Here is a 17,824-nt window from a genome sequence, read left to right on the forward strand (position 1 = left end):
AGACCAACATTTGGTACACAGGACCTCCATTTCAGATGAAACACAATCAAGGCTATTGTGGAGTCTGCTGTGCTCTTATGGACAGTCGCTAAATCGCTCTTAGCTGATGCGTTTATGTACAGCAGCTTTCGCAGCGCCTACGGCCATCACTCAAACCTCACAGCGGCAACACATTCATGGGCGTGTATTCGCTGAAACTGGCACGAGCTGCCGAAGGAGACATAGAATGCACTCTTGCCCTTGTGCACAAACAGCAAAGCATAATGATCAACCCCCCCAGATACCTCCTCCACTGGACGAAGGAGCAGTCATTGTAGCAGTGTGTGTGTGTCCGTGTGTGTATGTGCACATGAATGTGTGTTGAAGATGAAGCTAAGTACAGGCTGGAGGGAGCGTAGAGGAGGTGATAATGCAAGGTGAAGGAAGAAATCTGTGTCATAGTATCGTTATTACTGATTTAGTACCTCCTCGTGTGTTGCCTCACATTTTAAAGTGTATTTTGCATGGGCTTACTTGCACAGATAGCACAGCTACACACTTCAAACTTTCAAAAATCAAGGTTGATACAATATGCTAAATATTCAGGAACGTCTTTGCTCATCGAAGGATATTTTTAAACACCTTTACATTATGATAAGAAAGATAGTTTATTCATAACCGGAAAACACATGATTTCTTCAAAATAAAATAATAAATGTGAGTAAAATGTCCCTTCATTGCAATGAACACGTGCACAGCAGTTTATTTGAGATAATCCACCCAGCTGCTAGAAGTACCCAAATCCTTTTGGTCACAAAATATATAGTAATCTGCTGCTGAAAATAGTCACCAAGAAATGCACCAGTTAATCCTGCTTGAGTGACGCTTGATAAAAACTAAGTGCACAACTGTTTTAGAAAATCAGTGAGCTTTTTAAGAGCATGAGACTACATATATGTATATGCGACTGGTTTTTAAAGACAAATCAGCAAAAATGCCAAAGTCTTGATTCAGAAAATAACCAATATATAAACTAAAGACGTTTTCAAAGCTGTGACTTGAAACATTTGATGCAAGTCAGAAATGTTGCCCACTGTTGCATTTCAGTTCTGATCAAATAAAGTGTTGCCACACTGACGTGAAGGCAACTTATTCACTCTGCTGTGACCCTCAACTAAGTCATGTATCTAAAAGCAAACACTGAGGTTATTTACAGTAAACACTTGGGTATAAATGGGACAGCTTTCCCTAAAGGTCCCTTTGACCCTGTTAGAGGTCTGACAGATGTTGCAGTGGGCAGGACAGATGAGAAACCCTAACCCTAACCCAGATGAGAAAGGTGCGACAGAAAATCAACAACAGCTACATCCAGAGCTGCTCTCAGCTTGACTTGAAGCCATTTACTGCGCCAGGGCTCTGACTTCCTTACAAACTCCAAGGCTTCTCTGCCTCCCTCTGCCATAAAACCATTTCATGCAGGTTAGTGGAAATAAAGGACTGCATTGCACTTGTAACTCCCTGTCCACATGGAGAGGAGATCACTGGATCGATAGCTGCCCTCGGTTTCTCTCCCCCGTGGCTCATGTTGGAGCACTGGAACAGTTTCCACAAATAATACAGTTTTAAAAAATGTCCTGATGTTTCTGTCACCCACAACCCAAGACCAGAACTTGCATTCACTGAAACTTTCATTTCTCCTTCAGATGAGCTGGCAAAGCTACAGGCTCATATACTGCTGCAGGCCCCCTGTGAGATAAAGTGAATACGGAAAATGGAAGATTTTATTTATTTGATCAGTTTCTATTTACCTTCTTCATGGATGTACAAAACTTACATTTTCAGTTTTAATTTTGGCAGAAATTTAGTCAGCAAAAAAATCTGATTCTTCTCTAGCTGTCAAACGCCACTGTACAGCTCACAGCATCTTTATTTATGTGCACACTCTAATTTCTTTCAGGTTATCTAATTAAACACTCATTTATTGCATGGTGCTCAGTCACTGGTAATGACATTGCTTAAGGCTGGGGCTTTTTTAATGATTTTTAGCCATAACTTCAATTGTTTTTATTGTTATACAAACAAGTCTGGGATGTCAACCAGAGGCTGAATATCCCAGTATTGATATAAAACATTGAACAAAGTACTGGTAGAGCATTACGAGGCACATTTCTTTCTTAGGTTAAGTAAACTTGATAACTTTTAATGAGGCTTTGCTGGGCTGCACAGTGGTGTGGTCATTAGATTTGCAGACTCCCTGCGAGGTTCCCAGTTTATATCTCAGCTAGGTCCTTTCTGTGTGGGGGTTGCATGCTGCTGATTCTCTCTGGGTACACCGGCCTTTTCCCACAGTGCATATGCATGTTAAGTCAATTGATGATTCTAAATTGAGTGTAGGAGCGAGTGTTAATGGTTGTTTCTTTCTGTGCTGGCCTGTGATGAACCTTGCCACTGTGTACCCTGCCTCCTGCCTGATGGCAACAGGGATAGACTCCAGTTCCCCCACAAGACTGTCCTCTTCCCAAAAATCGACCTCACAGGATCTTTGGTCATGCAGGCAACAGCAACCTGTGATCGTTTTCAAAGAATATTCTTGAGCTGTTGTGAGAGCAGCTGCATGTGAAGTGACCCTAAAGTGGTGACAGTGGCGAAGCAAAAAGAGTGTATTTCAGTCCTAACCATGAGGCTTTTTATTTCTCACCAGGTAGACTTGATTTCTAATTACTGGTAAGTGAAGTTATTACCTAAACCCAACCATGAAATGAGAAATTCATGTCATCATCATCATCATCATATCGTAATACTGAAGAGCCACCTCAGCGACCAATAAACTGGCATCCAATAACCCATAGGAGTTACGCGTTTTCTTGATTTTTCAGCAACTGAATCATGCACAGAAATAATTTTCTACATCGTTATTTTGTGTAAAATATGTCTGTCATGTATATGGGGAGTTTTGAGATTTACCGAGCTTATTATCGGTCCAAAAAGGCAGCATGCACCACCTTCTCTCAGGGTGAAGTGGATGGTGACGTTGTAGAAGGAATATGTTTTAACCCCTTCCATGATTTTCTTCTAACACTAACCAAGAAGTTTTGTTTTATAACTCTAACAAATGAATGTACTCACCTAGCCCCAAACGGGAATTGATTAAATTGTTTTAAAGAAGTGTTAATCGATTGAAAGCATGAAGAGAAAATACAGTCGTCATATCTGAGGGTCAAACTCACATCCCATGGTCGAAAGCACTGGATGAAACCTGAACTTGAGTGGCTCATTCCACCCCATGAAACTGGCTGCTATGAACAGAGCTGTAGAAATAGGAGTGAGAAGAGAACTGTGTAACAGTATCTCTGTGTTATTTTGACCACAGCATGTCGCATACATTTTCATAAATGTGAAAACAGAAAACCTGTTTCTTTTAATAAAAGAGCTTTATAACAATCAAGATGTGTAAAAACTAGCACTATACAATGAAATGATAGAATGAAGTTTATTTCTGAACAAATGTTCCTCTAAAATTAATTGCTAATTAAAAATTAACAAAACTTTAATAATTCACTCACAGTAATGAACAGCTGAGAGCCTCAGCAATGCTTCATTTTCTTCAATACACAACAGGAAGCAGTGTTTGCATAAATGTAGCTGTTGACATTGGTCTTAATTGTACCACAAATTACTGAAATTCATTAGCATCAGTATGACATTCTTTCGATTCACTGATCAAATAATTGATATTTGATCTTGGCACACTTCAGTTTGGACACAAACTTACATCAGCATAGATTTTAGACATTTAGCTGGCTTTGCTTCTCACCTGGAAGTCTAAAGAGAATCGGACAATCAAAAAAACATCTTTGTGTTTGTCTAGCACTTGTCAATTCCTCTCTCTTATACACAATGTTAATCCTTTTTTCCTGTTCAGCTTCAAGAGAATTGTTTGTGTGGTTGTATAACTCAGCTGCCCTCTTTCAGAGGTGACCTGACATGATTAAAAACTGTGTGTTCCATACTGTGTGAGGTTTACGCTCACCCACCCCACAACAATATGCCTGTGTGGTAAATGTTGTCTCCCTCCCCTGCCTTCAATATTTCTGTCCCGTATGCTGCAGGACAGAATAAGTCAGCCCAGTGGTGTGGAAAATTAGATCATTAATTGAGAATCATCAGCAAGAAATCTTTGATAAGCAATTTAGCCTCAGCCTTTAGCCTGGGGGCTGAACTCTGTGGTGAAAATAACTCACCCTGTAATGTCCAGGACAAGACTCGGGATATTTTCTTTGATGTCCGCAACGCAAATCTTATTTAAAAGAACTCAGCAACAATATGTTGTTGATATTCTTATGACTGTATACGTTTTAAACAGTTACTGTTAACCCGGGCAGTGGTATGAGTCAATGATCTGGGTTTTTAACAGTTTTGACACAGACTTTTGACTTTTCATGGGATTTGTTGTAATTAAAAAAAAAACAGATTATGAGCAGACTTATTACATCTACTGACCTTTCAACATATGTTGCCGCTGTGCCCAAACACCTGCCTACCTTGAGTTTCTCCCTTCCTGTCCAGCTCGCTCAGCCCTGCTGCGCCCACCCTCTCTGAGCCAAGAATGTTTCACAACTCTGCAGGGTCCCTCTGATGGCCACAGTGTGCCTCTGTATATATTTGGTTATGCCTGAATAAGTCTTGGAGAAGGCTCCCACCCTGTGTGGCAAAATGTAAGAGGAGGCCTGCGACTCGACAGTAACCCCCCACCTACTCCACCACTGCAATCTGAAGGAGTCATGCGTGACTATAATTCCTTTCTCCCGGCAACACTGGCAGCAAGAAGGTCTCAGGAGTATTTAGTAGAGTCGGGGAAACAAGGACAGCCTTAAAGGATGCGGCCAGCATGACTTTTATAAATATAATTAAACTGCCCACAAGGACAAACAAAGTATGTAAAGCTATTTGGATTTAGTAGCTGGCAGCTCATATTATTTAAGCTGAATTTGACATGTTTAGATGAGTGGTCTGACTCAGTTCATCTGGTTAAAATGACTGTTATCATGTCGTAATGGATAACTACACTGCAGTGTAAATACCTGACCACGAATATTCTTCCCCTTCTTTCCTTCCTATGACTTTTTTCATCTTCAAATCAGTCATTTTTTCCCATCTGTTTGACGACTAAAGACATAGTTTACACATCTATTGCGTATTTTACATAATTCTTAACTTGTACCACAACGGATGATTTGAATGGAAAATGAACGCTGAAATGCAAATGTTTTTAAACTTTAAGTCTCTACTGAGAAGCGATGGGGTTGGACAGCTGACACTGTTGCAAAACCCATCCACTTTCACCTGAATGAGAAATTTTTTGTTATATAGGAGTCCTTTAAAGGTCTGAATAGAGCAGCCTCAGTTTGAATTGGATGATGTCACAGGTAGGCAAATCACAGCTCCAGTGCTTCAATCTTAACACAGCAGCAACTCTAAATATGTAAATGTGTTGAAGATGAAAAAGGCTTTGAGCCATTAACAGCAAATCTGGCTGTGAAATGACCCACTGTTGCAAGCATCACAGGCTGTACACTAAATTCATTATCCACAAATTATTCTGTAATTGTGTTTTATGAGGCACTCCTGTTGGGTCTTGAGGATTTTTGTGGAGATTTATGGTGATGATTTATATCTGTTTTTAAATGACTGAGTTTTCCCAAAAGGGTGTATACGCAGAAAGAACAACGAAAGAAGGAAAGAAGCAAGTAAACAACAAACAGGACACATGACATTTGAAAACTTCTCACATTCAGTGTTTTTTGTTTCAGCAGCCCGGCTGTTACATCTCTGTGTCTATCGTGTTTCTGAGCTCCTCAAAAAATTAATTTAATGCTCCCATTCTCATTCACAAAAAAACTGACTAATTCTTCATCACAAGATGAGCTGAGCCATAAAAATCCATACCTCAGCGCACTAATAAAGAAGTAATGGCAGTGTGTTTGTTGTTTTTTTTTATTCATCTGACGTATAAAACCTTTGATTGTCGTTTTCAATAATCAATTCAAAGTGACACAAATAGTTTGTCAAATTGTATGGTATTTCAGAGCTTAAGAAGAGGTGTTCTCATTGTATAAGTGTCTTTGCTTGAGGCAGCATGTGGAAGTTATTAGAATGGGACAAGGAGTCGGAGTAAAGAGGGGGTTCTGGATTTTTTTTCTTTTAGCTGTGGGAGCGAAGTCTCATTATAAACAGAGAGCAGGGCATCTTATATTTTTTCTTTTACAGATCAAGACATAATAAGAAAATAATTTGGTCTTACACGGTCTTAAGATTTGGTAAATACAGCCTCAGGTATATGAAAACACTTGACATATAACGCTATGTCATTATTTATTTAAAAAAAGGGGTTGGGTATTTCAGGAAGCAGAAGTGCGAGAAAAAATAAGAATCGCTGTTAGTAGCTATAGTTTGAAGTAATAATTTTCTGTATGATTTTATTAGTCATTCATATCTTTGGGGAGGAATTTTGCCCCCCCTCCTCTTTCCAACGTTGCTTCAGTTAATTGAGGTTTGCAGCATTGGTTTATGCACAGCTCTCTTAAAGTCCCACCACAGCATTTCAGTCAGGTTGAGGTCTGGACTTTGACTGGACCATTGCAACACCTTGATTCTTTTCTTTTTCACACATTCTGTTGTAGATTTGCTGCTGTGTTTGGGATCATTGTCCTGTTGATGACCCAGTTTCAGCCAAGCTTTAGCTGGCTCACAGATGGCCTCACATTAGACTCCAGAATACTTTGGTATCCAGAGGAGTTCGTGGACTCAATGACTGCAAGGTGCCCAGGTCCTGTGGCTGCAGAACAAGCCCAAATCATCAGTCCTCCACCACCATGCCTGACAGTTTATATGAGGTGTTTGTGCTGATATGCTGTGTTTGGTTTTCTCCAAAAGTGCTACTGTGCATTATGACCAAAGTCTTGTGGTTCATTCAGATGTAACTTTACAAACCTAAGCTGTGCTGCCATGATCTTTTTAGAGAGAAGAGGCTTTCTCCTGCAACCCTTCCAAACAAGCCATACTTGTTCAGTCTTTTTCTAATATTACTGTCACAAACTTTAACATTTAACATGCTAACTGAAGCCTGTAGAGTCTGAGATGTAGCTCTTAGTGTTTTTTTTTTGCAGTTTTTCTGAGCATTACATGGTCTGACCTTGTGGTGAACTTGCTGTAACATACACTAGTGAGACGAATGTCAGCAGCCCTGAATTATCTTTCTCTCTGTAGAATAATGGACTCCAAATCTTTGGAAATGTCCTTATAACCCTTCCCAGATTGATGGGCAGCAACAACTGCTTCCCTCCTTGGCATTGTGTTAATTAATCAAGTGGTTGATTAGCTGCACCTGGCTACTTACCCTCCAGATTTTTATGGAAGCAGTAAAGGTGTCAACATCATTTTTGTTTGATGAATAATGACACAGTGTAATGCTACTTTAGTTTTTCATTTGAGATTGTATTTACTAACTCAACTGGAAAGAGAAATGATATGTAAAAACTTTCTTTTCATGTGACTGTATAATATATATATTATATGTATGTGTTCTGTTCTGTTTGTACCCAACTCAAGTGCCCAGATTTCACTCCTAATGTGCACATCAGTTGCCTCAATATCTTTCTGTTAAAAGGGAACTCCACCGATTTACACATCAAAGTCTGTTTACAGGTGTCGAGGAGTACTACTGTGAGAAAAATTGTATAAAGCCCCTTTGTGCAGCTGCCTCGGGAGTTGCACGCTATATTTAGAATAGTTTAGGCGCTTTGCCTTACCTTTAGACAGCTCTTTATAAGGGAGAACTGAGGCTGTAAAATCCATGTATGTTTTCTTCAAAGCCACCGTACTCCTTTGACAAAAAGAGTGATTTTACCTCACAGAGCAAAGGAGCTGCTGGTCTACAGCTGCCTGGATTGCTTCATTTGTTTGTGCCACCGTGTTACTTTTGCATTTTAAGCCATTGATTTGATTCTGAACCAACTCATTCAAGCAAAGGTAGACAAGAAATCCTGTTATCTATGAAGTATAGGTGGTTTTATCAGTTTTCCGGGTTGAAAATATTGTAAATATAGCATTGGTTTAAACTGATATTATTGTTTTTAGGTGGCTGAAATTAGTTTTGCTGACCTCATTCACAGCAGTGCATTGCTTAGTTTCCACAAAAACATTGTAACCTGATTCTCCTAACCGAGGACACGCCGAGTGCCATCTACTGTTGATAATACACTGACTACAGATGGAGGCACCTCAGACAACCCCAAATTGAAAAAAATCAGACCAATCCTTTGAGGGACCTTACTTTAGCTCATGTACACTATACTATGCAATTGCTCTGCCTGGTCTCTTTAAAACAAAAACAATGTTTGACAAGTTGCCTTCCAGACTAAAACCAGGTCACAGTTATGGGGTGTGTGTTGATGGCTGATTCATTGTGTCATCTCAGTGATATCAATAAGTCTGCCATTTCTTGTTTGCCTGGCTTGCCACATTATCCAACTCTTTGCGAGTCTTGTATGTTTTTAATGTGCAGCCATTTGACAGGCAGCCTTTTTGCTGGAGTACACATGATCAATTTCTGATGCAGAATTTAGCATATCTGTAGTTGACTCTTTTTTCTCTGTGGCTCCACCCATTACCAGGTCAGTTCCTCATTTGTGGTTCATCTTAGGTGAAGTCAGCCATGTCCTCCCTGTCAATGCAGAATCAGTGTCTATTTTGACCTAAAACTCTAAGTCTTTTTGCTTTCTTTGTCTAATTCTTGACCCCTGCTGCCCTTCATGTAATATATCTTTTTTTCTCCCTCTAGCATTCAGAATTCATTGTTTCTCTAATTAGTTTTACTCTACTATAAATTATCATAACCACACAAAGAAATTTGTTTCATTCATTGTCAGGCCCCAGTAGCTTTGATTCTTGCACTACAACTAATAGTCTCATTACTTCTTAGTTATAACGTTGGCTATCCAGGGATTTAAGATTATTCTACCATTACATTAAATGCAAATTGCCTTGCAAATGTCAACTAAAGCTCAATGAATAAATGTAAATGGATTTGTCCAGTTTAGTGGAGCCTTTAGGTTTATCACTGTGTGTTTTCAGCATGATTATGGCAAAATCCCACAGTCCAGAAAGACAACACAACACATCTAGCAACAGTACCTCCTCAGCTAGCAACTGTAACCGTTGAAGAAGCTCATTTTCACAGGTTCAAACAGCTTGCTTGAATATGCAGCCTCATAAATGTAAAGTTGACAAAAATGTACAAATCTGAAACTTTTTATTTACAACAGACAGTAGAAAACACAACAAATGCTGAAAGTGAGACATTTAGCATGTTAAATATCAGCTCATGTTGCAGCTGAATAGGTTAATTGGCAACAGGTCAGTAACATGATGAAAGGAGAGGCAGAGTCTTTCAGATGTAAACATGGCCAAAGCTAGTTTAAAATGGACTGAGGCAAAGTGGGATACTGGTGTGTAGTCGGATGAATTAAAATGTGTAAGTCTCTTTAGAGATCATGAATGTCACATCTTCGAGACTAAAGAAAAGAGGAACCATCCATCTTGTTATCAGTTCAAAAGCCTGCATCTCTGATAGTATGGGGGTGCATTAGTACCCATGGAACTGGACACTTGCACATCTGGAAAGGTACCATACACAGTGGTAAACATGGACTTGTCCAAACTTCTTTGAGAAGTGCCATAACATTCAAAGCGAGCTAATATTATTTCATGAAATAATACAATTTTTACATTTTACACACCATCTCACCTTTTTGGAAGAGGGGTCTCTTTTTTAAGATTCGCATGACAGATTTGTTTACAGGTTCCTTGTCCTTTCCAACATGCTCTTGTTTGTCTCTTCTTGCTTTAATTGCACTAAACTGCTATATCAATACAATACTTTCATGCTGTGAATGGAGAGGCATGTTTCCGTACCAGCTGCTACGGTTCAGCAGGCTGTTTTTCTTGGCTTTCTTGACATAAGTCTTTTGGTGCAGTCATTAAGGTTTTGTACCTTGCCTAACATGGTTTCCAAAAAGTCAATAAGAGCCACTATAGCTGTTGTGAAGCAGCAGTATGAGTGTAATCGATGCCGGTTTTCTAACCAGTGTTTACAGCTTATGAGGGCTCACATTAAGAAAGCAAAGGAGTAAATGCACGTTTTAGTGTGAAAAGACTTCCTGTTCACTGTAAATCACAGCCAAAATGAGCTGAAAATCTGTTTACAAGAAGACCGTAACACTTTGTTAAAACTGCACTGTTACTTAGTCACAATGTTGATTAAAACTAAACCAGCCTCTGCTTCTTTTTTTTTTAACACAGTTTGCCGTCTGAACTGACATGATTATCACACAACTGTCTGCTTGAGCATATTGTAAAAGGACATGATGACACAAGCAGCCACGATGAGCGTTCCTAGTCTGCATTTCTTCCACAGTAGAAGTAATATAAACTGATCAGAAATTTAAGGGAAAAAAGTCACTTAAATGTGCTATTAAACCAGTGATTATGCTTTTTAAATGTGAAAACACCTTAAAAGAAGTTGTACTCGACTGTATTGCGTAATATATGGTCTATATGCTCTCTCTCTCTCCCTCTCGTTCTCACTATCTGCTACTCGAGTTTTCCCACTGGGTGGAGGAGCTATAAATTAAACTGGGGAATTACTGCTAACTGTTGGAATAAATTAAGGCGCTTTTGCGTCTGTAAACACCGTCTGACTGCGTAATTACACTCCCACTCCTGCTGAGATGCCATGGAGAGGGAGGATAAGGAAAGACACGCGGCAGAGATGGAGAGAAGTGGCAGCAGGGGAGAAAGAAAAGATGAACTAAATATCACAAGGGGGTCAGATGCTAAAGTCACTCCTTAGGTGATGTGGGCTGGGCACTCCCACAGATTAGGGGGGAAAGGTGACTTTGAACATCAGGATTTTAATCACCACATTGCTCAATGCATCTTAATGATATGAAGCCAAATACTGCAAATGACCTCTGATATGTTCCTCTCAGCTACTGCAAACTGCTACAATTTTCTGTGGAGACAGGTTTATTTTTAGTGCTGATTAGTTGAAGCTTTATAGATTCAACCAACTTTTCCTCATAAAGAAAAGCGTGAGCAAATCCGCTGTTTAATTGCAATGCAAACATGCTAATGGCAAATCACATTCTGAATTACAATAGTTCATAAGATAGCCTGGGGATCACTAAAGAATCCGAGGAGCTGGCAATAACCAGATACTAAAAGCCAGATACAAACAGTCCTGGAGGACAGCAAGACAGTCAAGCCTGAGCGTACAGCAAGCAGGGTTAGCCTGTATTATATCACCAGGCAGGCACATTTAATTAACACATCTGAAAATGTGCGAGCTGATGTAAACCAACATCAACTGCTGACAGTGAGTCATGCACTCAAACAAGGTTGTTGACATTAGCCAGTACAACACAACTGCTATGGCTTTCAGTAGCACAGACAGCCACATAGAAAAGGCATGAGTCAATAAAGCTTCCTTCATCTTATTTTTTCTATTTTAGATGAGAAAAAAGAAACAATGAGACCTGCTAGACATCTTATCAAATGGGATTCACTGAAATGTATATGAGGACCAGTGTGTGGAAAGCAGAGGTGGACAGACTGTTGCAAAATCCTTGTGACTTTTTCTTTACTTTTTAAAATCACCAAACCTGATGATAAATGATCATTTATGTCATATCTTATTATGATACTATGATAAATCCACCATGACACTGGAGACCGACATCATATCTTAGTTTGAGTTTGGTCAGATTCTTGTTGCTGCATGGTCGTTTTGCAGTAAGGTCAAGGAAAAATGCTTAAAAAAACACTATAAGAGGTCATTATTATAAATTACTATTTGACTGTACCCACATTCAGGGGGCATGCACCATTCATATCTTGACAACAACAAATAAGCCCTCATACCTGTCACCATTTAGCTGTTTGAGATTTTTCTGATTGGATTGCATTGTGCCTATATTTTCCAATGTTTTCAATTTAAAAAAACCTGAAGAACAAGAGTAGACGAGGGATGTTCCTTAGCTGAGAAAGAACTGGACTTTAACAGGTTTTGTTTAGGGCTCTTTATTTTTCTGCTCAGCTGTGATTGCCACTCTTGAATGTTACAGCAATTTTTTCCCTGAGAATCATTGTCATTGATGCATGAAGGCGTGGAAAGCTACGAGGACCTGCATTTTTCATTTTCAAGGCCCTCCTGAATCATTAATATAATATGCTGATGCTCTGAATTGTAATTACAGGAGCCACTGATTTTTGCTTACAGTTTTGCCTTAAATTCAGCTTTATAGCACAAATCCCAAGCCTGTGCTCCCATGGATGATTGAGGATCGTGAAACAATGCAAACTGTGGAAACAGCACATTTTGTACTCTGACACATTCACAGGTTGGAATAGGGGAAAGAGAAGCTGAGTGTGCCACACCTAAGCACACCAGCTGATACAATGAAATTGAGAAAATAATATATATAGATGTATTGGTTATAGCTGATATGTAAGCAGCTATGGTCTGAGCTCAGCCTCACAGGAATCGAGCTGTGCTCCACATTTCTCAGAGGACTGTAACAGATGTGAGGTTCACTCTGAAAACATTCTGTTAAGGGTCTAACTAACAGTGTCGTGATTGGATAGAGGCTGCCAAATATGCTTCCCCAATTAAAGAGGAGCTCTAATAGAGATCCTTTAATTAGAGAAAAATCTAGATAGATAGATAGATAGATAGATAGATAGATAGATAGATAGATAGATAGATAGATAGATAGATAGATAGATAGATAGATAGATAGATAGATAGATAGATAGATAGATAGATAGATAGATAGATAGATAGATAGATAGATAAATGGATGCACTGCCTTATTCTCTGTTCTTCAAAGGGCATTGGATGAGGCTTTCAGAAATGTGTTACAGCTTCTTCCTCCATCTCCTTTAATCTTTATCCTTCTCTAGTCTCATTCGGCACATTGAAGAGGTTTCTCTCAGCTTTCATAATATAAAAACGCGTTTCAGCGCCTCTGGGGCAGTTTCTTCAGCCCTAACAGCATATGTGAGCCAGTGCATACTTCAAATATGCACGGGCGAGGGAACACGGAGCGGTCCGGTGACTAATTACCACAATAAGCCGCACAAGTTCACCAGGCAGTGAGTCGGGCACGTTTTATTTCTCCGTATGACCATGTAGCCAGTGCCGCAGCGGGGAGATAATCGGGCGGAGGGAGCAGTTTCACAGAGTAGACAGAGGGAGAGAAAGGAGCTGGCAGCACATGATCACACAGGCTATCCAGTCACTCATCAACTGGAGCGTTCATAATTGCGGTGGCGACAACATATGGGAATACAACAAGGCGAGATTGTGATCACACCTGGTTCTGGAGGACACCAGAGGACCCGTGCGGGAAAAGGGCGGCCAAATCTGAGGGACTTTGCATCAAACAGCCGAGAAAAAGCGTGGCAACCAAAACACCATCCGGTAAGTGAGCGTTGATTGATATGCGCGTACTGCCAATACGCTTTTCATCATCCGATCTGGCAAAATACATAAACATGTTTAAAAAAGCGTTTCAACCCAACAAGTATTTGAGATATAAATGTGTCTGTTTGTGGCACGGCTCAAGAAACAATTAGGTCTGTCTGTGACACAATACAGTCGACTCTTTGCAAATGCCAAGGCACTTGATTAAGGATGCGGGTTTCAGTGAATAGCTGGCAGTCAGATATAAGCTGGGGATTCTGGTTGGAAGGCCCAGCGTGGATATAAATTCAAACAAAAGGGAAGACAATATAAAAGCTGCGGGGATTAGACAGTGATTGGCGCATATCTACATGAAAAAAAAAGAAAGAAAGAAAAAAACAATCGCCTATGAAAGGAGCAAAACAGATTAACTTTCCGAATGGATTATTTTCCATTTCCACGTGTAATCTATATTTATTTAAAGGTTTAATGAAATGGCTGAATTCTAAGTTGCACACTGGGTCTAGCTGCTAAACAATGCTGTTAAAAATAATCCTTACTGTACTCAAACCGTGCAACCTACCCGCCATTCCGCCCAGGGGATGAATCAAGACCATAAAGTTGACGAGGTGAGTTTTGAAAGCCCCACCCCGCAAAATTCTCATTTACTTATCTGGTAAAGACTTGTGGACACGATTGCTGCACATATTAAGCTTGCAGCAGCACCACACCACCACCCATTAAATTGTCGTTAAGGTGGTAAAACAGCTGAAATCAAAAGAACATGCAGCATACCTGAAAATAGAAAATTGTGCCATTAAAACAAGGCAAAACAAAAACAGGCGATGAGGACTCGCATGAATAAAGAACTGCAGAGACTTGAGACTTGCCTGCTGCAATAACTTGATCTAACCTGTGCACATGGCACTCGGGTGATAGACAAACAGATGGCATCTCCAAAGGAATTCATCTTGGGAACGTTGGAAGAGGTATTCTTGGACGGGCTGCCCTCTGACTCGCTGGCAGCGAGGCCCGAGTCTGCCAGCAATCATGGCAGCTGCGTTGAATGGCCTTGCTGATTACATCGCACAGTCTTATGATTTCCTCTCACCTTTTTTTTTAAAAAAAAGAGAGCCTCAAAAATCCCTCCAGTGACTTTTGTAGCTGTGATGCTGACGCTGCTGACTGTTGCTGAAATGATTTGCATTTCTTCCTCAGACATCAATAGATGCGTGCAATCGGGTTCTGCAGTTGCATGTGCAACTCGGGCACAACGCAGCCTCTGCAGATGGAATTAGACGTACAGACATTTACATGGTTATTGAATGGCGAGGCTCTCTTATTCATTTGTTGACAGAAGGAAGAACATATAGGTTCATATATAAAGGTGTTTGCGAAGTTTTTTTTGGTTGCATTTTCTGTTTGTTTATTTGAAGTCGTCCTTAGTTCCTTCAAAACCCCTTTTAGAGCCACAGAATGCTGATTTATTTGGACGTCCTCTTATTGTTTCCTGTCTTTCATATTTTAGCCATGTATGCTGGCTACAAATGCTTCTATGGCTGCAATACTGAGTTGCCTTGTTAAATACTTAATAACAATGAAGAAAAATAGTTAAGAACAGTATTTACTGGCAGATCATGATTAATGTATTTGGTGAGCAGCTTGCAATAGGCAGGATAATGTGTAGGGAGCCGTTCATAATTGCATTTGGCCTTCAGGCTTACTTTCAATAATGACCAGCTCACTGTAAGAGTGCCTTACTTGGCAACCTGTAGCAGATCAGAGACTCATGTTGTTCCTGCCAGTGATAAGCCTGCCTTAGATCATAAGTGCTCATTTCAATTGGCTGTGAATGCAAGGCAGCATCACTCCCTGACATTTTGACTTGTTGATGTTATTGATGATGGGCTGATCATTTGGACCTGATCTCTGCCTGATTAGTTAGTTTCAGCGCATCAGATAATGTTCATGTCAAAATCCTTCAAAACAGGCAAGAAAAGCAGGATCAGGACAGGGCTGTCATTTATGTAAGATCACGGCTTCAAGCCTAATTTCGCTGCTCAGAGTTGCCGCAGAGCAACCTTACAAAATCTGACAGATGGGATGTTGTGTCAGCCCGGCCACGTTAATGGCCGTGAGCCTCGGCGCTTTTCTGTTCAAACTGGGAATACGTGAACTTCCTGCCTATAAAACAGAACAGCATCGCCATTATATTCATGACAGCAAAGTCATTTGAGGAGTGACAGTCTTCCGAGCACCCATTGTTGCCAATACAGCTGAAAAATTATAGGTTTGCAGTATCTGTGGTGGGCAGTAGGTGGAAACCTGTCAGAGCAGACTGGAGGTGGACTGAGAACCAAGATTACAGCAGCTCATAAAAAAATATATTGAGACTGATTTTGCCATAAAGCACCTATACTCACTATTGACTTATATTGTTAATTGCAAGATAAGTCATGCCAAGAATCCTATAGTGTATTTGCAATGTCCGAGTGGTAAAAAGGACAGATACATGAGTGCTAATTGATTTTACAATAGGGAAAATGTGTGAGTATTTATTCAAATGACAGATAAGGGACTACATTTCAAGAGACATAGCACAGCTTCATTTATCTGATTGAACACATTAGGCTTAAAATTGGATAACAGGAAAAAATGACCAAATTTAGCGTTAGTGATCTTATACATATTGTATATATTGTTTTAGAGGAGTTCTTGATTATAAAAATGCATCTTTTGCATTCTTTGTTTTAGCAGTTTTAATGAAAGCCATTCTTGTGCCATTTGCAGCAGCGCGAGCAGAAACACAGTCCCTCTCTTCTCTAGTGAAAGCGTTTAGGGTGGAGGAAGGGAAGGAGGTGAAGGGAGGGCTTCTTCGGTGCTGGTACCCATGCCTCACGCCTGCGCTGAGCTGGACAGCTTCTGTCTATGGGCATGACCACAAATTAATTAGTTGTACGTTTGCAGGGTAAACAGCACGTTGAACTTCTGCTGACAGAACCGAGGTTCATCGGATCAGTGTGTTATTCAGTTGGCTTGGAGACAAGAGAAAGGCGGTTTGTGACAGGATGTGCATCTACCTCAAAGTCAGCGAGCAACTGCATCTCCAGATTCTAGTTTTTGTCCAGACTCCACTCACAACATTAATTTTCTTTGTATTCATGTTGTAAATGCTTCCATTCTAGGAATGAATACCCATTAACGTAATTTACATGTAAATTAAGGCATTGCCTCATCTTCTTTGTGTGACTTTTTGAGCAGCCATTAGTGTATTTCATTGGAAAGGAGCTTGCAACACTGGCTTTTGTGGATTTATCCAGACATTTATTGTAAACTTCCTGCCATCCTGTGCAGCAGACGCCTGAGTTTTATGAGTAGTATTTATTTGGCAGAGTGGGTATGACGGTATCAGCAAATGCTCTCCAAAGCGAAATGCCTCCAAGTCAAATAAAATATCTGTGGACATGGAAACATTTCCGATTGTCCTCTAATTGCTGTTGATTGTTGTACTGTTGACTGCAAAATAGATCAAATATTGAAAGTGATAACCACAACACAAAAAAAACCAAACATTTTTTTAGCATCTAAAAAAACTGTTGTGCCCAGCAGTTCAATCCATGCTTGTTCTTAACCGACTGTTTCAGCGAACTACCTGGTAATTTAACTGCCAACCAAGGAGAAAAACGGGCGCTGTGTTGCATAGAAAGTCAAATAAAACATTTTATGTTGTTACCAAGAATTTAAATGTACTGAAGTCAAGCAGTACTAGAACTAAAATGGTTATGTCAGAGCACAATTTATGCTGTTGTGTTTGACATGAAAGGAAAGTCTTTATTCCCACAGACTGAAAAGGGCGAAATGGATGTTCATTAACAGAAAATCAGTTAACAGAAATGTCCAAAAGAGAACATGGCTGCAATGTCTCCCAGCTGGGCAATGAAAGGGAGATATGTTACTCTGTTCTTATACCTCTGCAAACTCTATATGTGGACAAAACTGTTGATAAAGAACCAAAAAACTATTCTTTCTTTGTGTCTTACATTGTTGGCAGAAAAAATTCTCTCTTTTTGAAATAGTCAAGACATCTATTTGTGAAGATTGACTGTACCATTGGAGTGAGGTGGCTCATCATTTGCATTAGGCATTTGCATTTCTAGCTAGGGTTACTCATACATCATGGGTTACCTTGGGTGAATCTTGCTGGGGCTTCTGAGGAAAGATTGTGGAATAGTATCATTACAAGAAAGGTATTACGACTCGATTTAACACTGAAAGAATCTGTGACACCTGAAATCGAGCGTGTTTCTAGAGTCCTGTGTTTCC

General features: G+C 40.0%; 1 protein-coding gene across 1 annotated transcript in view; it reads left to right on the forward strand.

The window, feature by feature from the left end:
- Positions 1–13,108: 13,108 nt before the first annotated feature.
- Positions 13,109–17,824, forward strand: part of flrt1a (fibronectin leucine rich transmembrane protein 1a) — a 41,640-nt gene continuing 36,924 nt past the window's right edge. The window contains exon 1 of the mRNA XM_072375601.1: positions 13,109–13,519. The gene's annotated coding sequence lies outside the window, so the exon portion shown is untranslated. The remainder of the gene's footprint in view (positions 13,520–17,824) is intronic.

This window comes from Leuresthes tenuis, unplaced genomic scaffold (genome assembly GCF_036924035.1).
Source record: "Leuresthes tenuis unplaced genomic scaffold, fLeuTen1.0.hap1 SCAF_21, whole genome shotgun sequence".
Classification (NCBI taxonomy): domain Eukaryota; kingdom Metazoa; phylum Chordata; class Actinopteri; order Atheriniformes; family Atherinopsidae; genus Leuresthes; species Leuresthes tenuis.